At 38.3% G+C, this 5,789-nt stretch overlaps 1 non-coding gene across 1 annotated transcript; it reads right to left on the bottom strand.

Annotated features, from left to right (window-relative positions):
• Nucleotides 1–2,153: 2,153 nt before the first annotated feature.
• Nucleotides 2,154–2,262, bottom strand: LOC130952270 (small nucleolar RNA R71). The gene has a single exon (XR_009074450.1). It is a non-coding gene; the product is annotated as a small nucleolar RNA R71 (small nucleolar RNA).
• Between the last annotated feature and the right edge of the window lie 3,527 nt (nt 2,263–5,789).

Raw genomic sequence — 5,789 nt, forward strand, 5'->3', positions numbered from 1 at the left:
TTAGTTGTGTGAAGTTGTAGTGATCACAATTTCGCGCACCAAGTTTTTGGCGCCGTTGCCGGGGATTGTTTGTGTATGGACAACTGACGGTTCATCTTGTTGCTTAGATTAGGTATTATTTTTCTTCAGAGTTCTTAAGAATGAATTCTAGTGTTTCAAGGTGATGTTCTTATCATCACCAAAGCTGATTGATCATCATCAATTTAGCTCTTGAATGCAATGTCCTGCTGAAGCTTAGCTAGCTATGTCTAATTCCTTTAGACTAAAGCTTTAGACTAACATTGCATGATTCCTGGAATTCTCATTAAGAATTTTGATACCTTTATTTTCCTTTTCACCTAATTTTCGAAAAAGCACAAAAAAAAAATTACAAAATTATAAAATCCAAAAATATGTCTTATTTGAGTCTAGAGTCTCATCTTAAGTTTAGTATCAATTGCATGTTTTCTGTTCTTTTTGCATTCATGCATGTGTCTTCATTAATCTTCAAGTTGTTCTTGATGATTTTATTACTCTGATTTTTAATTCTCTTGACTTGAGTGTTTATATGTCTCATATGCATTCTCATTTTTGTTAGTGTCAGCAGTATACAAACTGCTAAGTTTGGTGTCTTGCATCCATTGTTATTTGATTTTAGTTACATTTTGATTATTCCTTATTATAAAAAAAATCCAAAAATATTTTTAATTTGTGTCTTTTCAAGTCAATAATACAGAGAATTGAAGATTCAGAACATACTGCAGAGGAATTATACAGAAAAAGCTGAGCATTCAAAAATGCCGTGAAGAAGACAGACTGGCGTTTAAACGCCAGCCAGGGTGCCTGGTTGGGCGTTTAACGCCCAAAAAGGTATAGGTTTGGGCGTTAAACGCTAGAATGTGCACCATTCTGGGCGTTTAACGCCAGGATGGCAAAGGAGGAAGATTTTGTTTTCAAAATCAATTTTTTTCAAGTTTTCAAAGTTTTTCAAAACCAAATCTTTTTCAAATCATATCTTTTCAATCAAATGTTTTCAAAATCAATTTCTTTCCTTTTTCAAAGATACTTACTAACAATTAATGATTTGATTGAACATTTTTTTGCCTTTTCTGTTAAGGAAGGTTTTATGTTTGAATCATATCTTTTCTTGTTAGGCAAGTCATTAATTTTTAAAATCATATCTTTTCAAAATTGTTTTCAAATCATATCTTTTTAAAATTGTTTTCAAATCATATCTTCTCAATTACATCTTTTTAAAACCAATCATATCTTCTTAACCACATCTTTTTCAAAATAGTTTTCAATCAAATTTTTTTTATTTCTAATTTAAAAATCTTTTTCAAAAATCACTTGATTTCTTTTCCACTCTTATTTTCGAAAATCAATTAAGTGTTTTTCAAAATGTTTTCAAAATCTTTTACTCAATTTTCGAAAAATTACTTCCCTTCTTCTCACATCCTTCTATTTATGGACTAACACTATCCCTTAATGTAAAATTCGAACTCCATCTTTTTCTGATAAGTTCGAATTTTCTACTTCTGTCTTCTACTCTTCTTTCCCTCTGACACTTCAAGGAATCTCTATACTGTGACATAGAGGATTCCATATTTTCTTGTTCTCTTCTCTTTCATATGAGCAGGAACAAAGACAAAGGCATTCTTGTTGAAGCTGACCCTGAACCTGAAAGGACCTTGAAGCAAAAGCTAAGAGAAGCTAAGGCTCAACTCTCTGTTGAGGACCTGACCGAATTCTTCAAGGAAGAAGAACCCATGGCAGCCGAAAACAACAACAATGCCAACAATGCAAGGAAGGTGCTGGGTGACTTTACTGCACCTACTCCTGATTTCTATGGGAGAAGCGTCTCTATCCCTGCCATTGGAGCAAACAACTTTGAGCTTAAGCCTCAATTAGTTTCTCTAATGCAACAGAATTGCAAGTTCCATGGACTTCCAATGGAAGATCATCATCAGTTCTTAGCTGAATTCTTGCAAATCTGTGACACAGTCAAGACTAATGGGGTAGACCCTGAGGTCTATAGACTGATGCTATTCCCTTTTGCTGTAAGAGACAGAGCTAGAATATGGTTGGATTCTCAACCTAAAGAAAGCCTGGACTCTTGGGAAAAGCTAGTCAATGCCTTCTTGGCAAAGTTCTTTCCACCTCAAAGATTGAGTAAACTTAGAGTGGAAGTCCAAACCTTCAGACAGAAGGATGGAGAATCCCTCTATGAAGCTTGGGAAAGATACAAACAATTAATCAGAAAATGTCCCTCAGACATGCTTTCTGAATGGAGCATCATAGGAATTTTCTATGATGGTCTCTTTGAACTATCCAAGATGTCTTTGGATAGCTCTGCTGGAGGATCTCTTCATCTGAAGAAGACGCCTACAGAAGCTCAAGAGCTCATTGAAATGGTTGCAAATAACCAATTCATGTACACTTCTGAAAGGAATCCTGTGAACAATGGGACTAGTCAGAAGAAAGGAGTTCTTGAGATTGATGCTCTGAATGCCATACTGGCTCAGAACAAGATATTGACTCAACAAGTCAATTTGATTTCTCAAAGTCTGTCTGGAATGCAAAATGCACCTGGCAGTACTAAGGAAGCTTCATCTGAGGAAGAAGCTTATGATCTTGAGAACCCTTCAATGGAAGAGGTGAATTACCTAGGAGAACCCTATGGAAACACCTATAATTCTTCATGGAGAAATCACCCAAATTTCTCATGGAAGAATCAAGAGAGACCTCAACAAGGTTTCAATAACAATAATGGTGGAAGAAACAGGCTTGGCACCAACAAGCCTTTTCCATAATCTTCTCAGCAACAGACAGAGAGTTCTAAGCAGAATACCTCTGACTTAGCAACAATGGTCTCTGATCTAATCAAAACCACTCAAAGTTTCATGAATGAAACAAGGTCCTCCATTAGGAATTTGGAAGGACAAGTGGGACAGCTGAGCAAGAAAATTACTGAACTCCCTCCTAGTACTCTCCCAAGTAATACTGAAGAAAATCCAAAAGGAGAGTGCAAAGCCATAACCATGGCCGAATCTAGAGAGGGAAAAGAGGAAGTGGACGCCACTGAGGAAGGCCTCAATGGGCGTGCACTAGCCTCCAATAAGTTCCCCAATGAGGAACCATGGGAATCTGAGGCTCAAAATGAGACCATAGAGATTCCATTGGACTTACTTCTGCCTTTCATGAGCTCTGATGAGTATTCCTCCTCTGAAGAGGATGAGAATGTCACTAAAGAGCAAGTTGCTAAATACCTTGGAGCAATCATGAAGCTAAATGACAAGTTATTTGGAAATGAGACTTGGGAAGATGAACCTCCCTTGCTCACCAAAGAACTGGATGACTTGTCTAGGCAGAAATTACCTCAAAAGAGGAAAGATCCTGGGAAGTTTTCCATACCTTGTACCATAGGCACCATGACCTTCAAGAAGGCCTTGTGTGACTTAGGGTCAAGTGTAAACCTCATGCCTCTCTCTGTAATGGAGAAGCTAGGGATCTTTGAGGTACAAGCTGCAAGAATCTCACTAGAGATGGCAGACAATTCAAGAAAACAAGCTCATGGACTTGTAGAGAATGTTCTGGTAAAAGTTGAAGACCATTACATCCCTACTGATTTTATAGTCCTAAAGACTGGGAAATGCATGGATGAAACCATCATCCTTGGCAGACCTTTCCTAGCCACAGCAAAGGCTGTGATTGATGTTGATGGAGGTGAACTGATCATTCAAGTGAATGAAGAATCCTATGTGTTTAAGGCTCAAGGATATCCCTCTGTCACCATGGAGAGGAAGCTTGAAGAGCTTCCCTCAAATCAGAGACAAATAGAGCCCCCACAGTCAAACTCTAAGTTTGGTGTTGGGAGGCCACAACCAAACTCTAAGTTTGGTGTTGAACCCCCACATTCAAACTCTAAGTTTGGTGTTGGGAGGTTCCAACATTGCTCTGATCATTTCTGAGGCTCCATAAGAGTCCTCTGTCAAGCTAATGACATTAAAGAAGCGCTTGTTGGGAGGCAACCCAATGTTTTATAGTTAACTATTTTCTTTTGTTATTTTATCTTTTTTGTAGGTTGATGATCATAAGAAGTCACAAAAACAATGAAAAAAGCAAAAACAGAATGAAAAACAGGAAGAAAAACAGCACACCCTGGAGGAGAAGAAGCTGGCGTTCAAACGCCAGTAATGCTAGCTGTTGGGCGTTTAACGCCCAGTCTGGCACCATTCTGGGCGTTTAACGCCAGAAAGGGGCACCAGACTGGCGTTAAACGCCAGTAAAGGGCAACAACCTGGCGTTAAACGCCAGGAATGGGCACCAGCCCGGCGTTTAACGCCAGAAATGGCTCAAAACGTGGATTTTGATGCCATTTGGTGCAGGGATGACTTTTCCTTGACACCTAAGGATCTGTGGACCCCACAGGATTCCCACAAACCCCTCACCTATCAAATCCCATCTCCCTCTCCTCCATTTCTTCTTCTTCTACCCTCTTCTTTCTTCTTTTGCTCGAGGACGAGCAAACCTTTTAAGTTTGGTGTGGTAAAAGCATTGCTTTTTGTTTTTCCATAACCATTTATGGCATCCAAAGCCGGTTCAACTGAGAAGGCATGACCTCAAGCCCATCACTAAGAAGAAGATGGAGCAAACAAGAGACCCCTCTCATCAAGAAATCCCTGAGATACCTCAAGGGATGCACTTTCCTCCACAAGACTACTGGGAGCAAATTAACACCTCCCTAGGAAAATTAAGTTCCAACATGGGACAACTAAGGGTGGAGCACCAAGAACATGCCATCCTCCTCCATGAAATTGGAGAAGATCAAAGGATCATGAGAGAGGAGCAACAAAGACAAGGAAGAGACATTGAGGAGCTCAAGCACTCCATAGGATCTTCAAGAGAAAGAAAGAGCCGCCATCACTAAGGTGGACCCGTTCTTTAATCTCCTTGTTCTTTATTTTTCTGTTTTTCGAATTTTAGTGCTTTATGTTTATCCATGTTTGTGTCTTATGATCATTAGTGTCTTAGTGTCTATGCCTTAAAGCTATGAATATGAATCCATCACCTTTCTTAAATGAAAACTGTTTTTATCACAAAAGAACAAGAAGTACAGGATTTCAAATTCATCTTTAAAACTAGCTTAATTAGTTTGATGTGGTGACAATACTTTTTGTTTTCTGAATGTATACTTAAACAGTGCATATGTCTTTTGAATTTGTGGTTCATGAATGTTAAAATTGTTGGCTCTTGAAAGAATGATGAAAAAGGAGACATGTTACTGAGGATCTGAAAAATCATAAAAATGATTCTTGAAGCAAGAAAAAGCAGTGAATACAAAAAAAAAAAAAGAGAAAACGAAAAAAAGGGAGAAAGAGAAAAAGAAAGAAAAAGAAAGAAATAAAGTTGTGATCCAAGGCAATAAGAGTGTGCTTAAGAACCCTGGACACCTCTAATTGGGGACTTTAGCAAAGCTGAGTCACAATCTGAAAAGGTTCACCCAATTATGTGTCTGTGGCATGTATGTATCCGGTGGTAATACTGGAAGACAGAGTGCTTTGGGCCACGGCCAAGACTCAATAAGTAGCTGTGTTCAAGAATCATCATACTTAACTAGGAGAATCAATAACACTATCTGGATTCGGAGTTCCTAAAGAAGCCAATCATTCTGAATTTCAAAGGATAAAGTGAGATGCCAAAACTATTCGGAGGCAAAAAGCTACTAGTCCCGCTCATCTAATTTGGAGCTTAGTTTCATTGATAATTTGGAGTCTATAGTATATTCTCTTCTTTTTATCTTATTTGAT

This window comes from Arachis stenosperma, chromosome 9 (genome assembly GCF_014773155.1).
Source record: "Arachis stenosperma cultivar V10309 chromosome 9, arast.V10309.gnm1.PFL2, whole genome shotgun sequence".
In the NCBI taxonomy this organism is placed as follows: domain Eukaryota; kingdom Viridiplantae; phylum Streptophyta; class Magnoliopsida; order Fabales; family Fabaceae; genus Arachis; species Arachis stenosperma.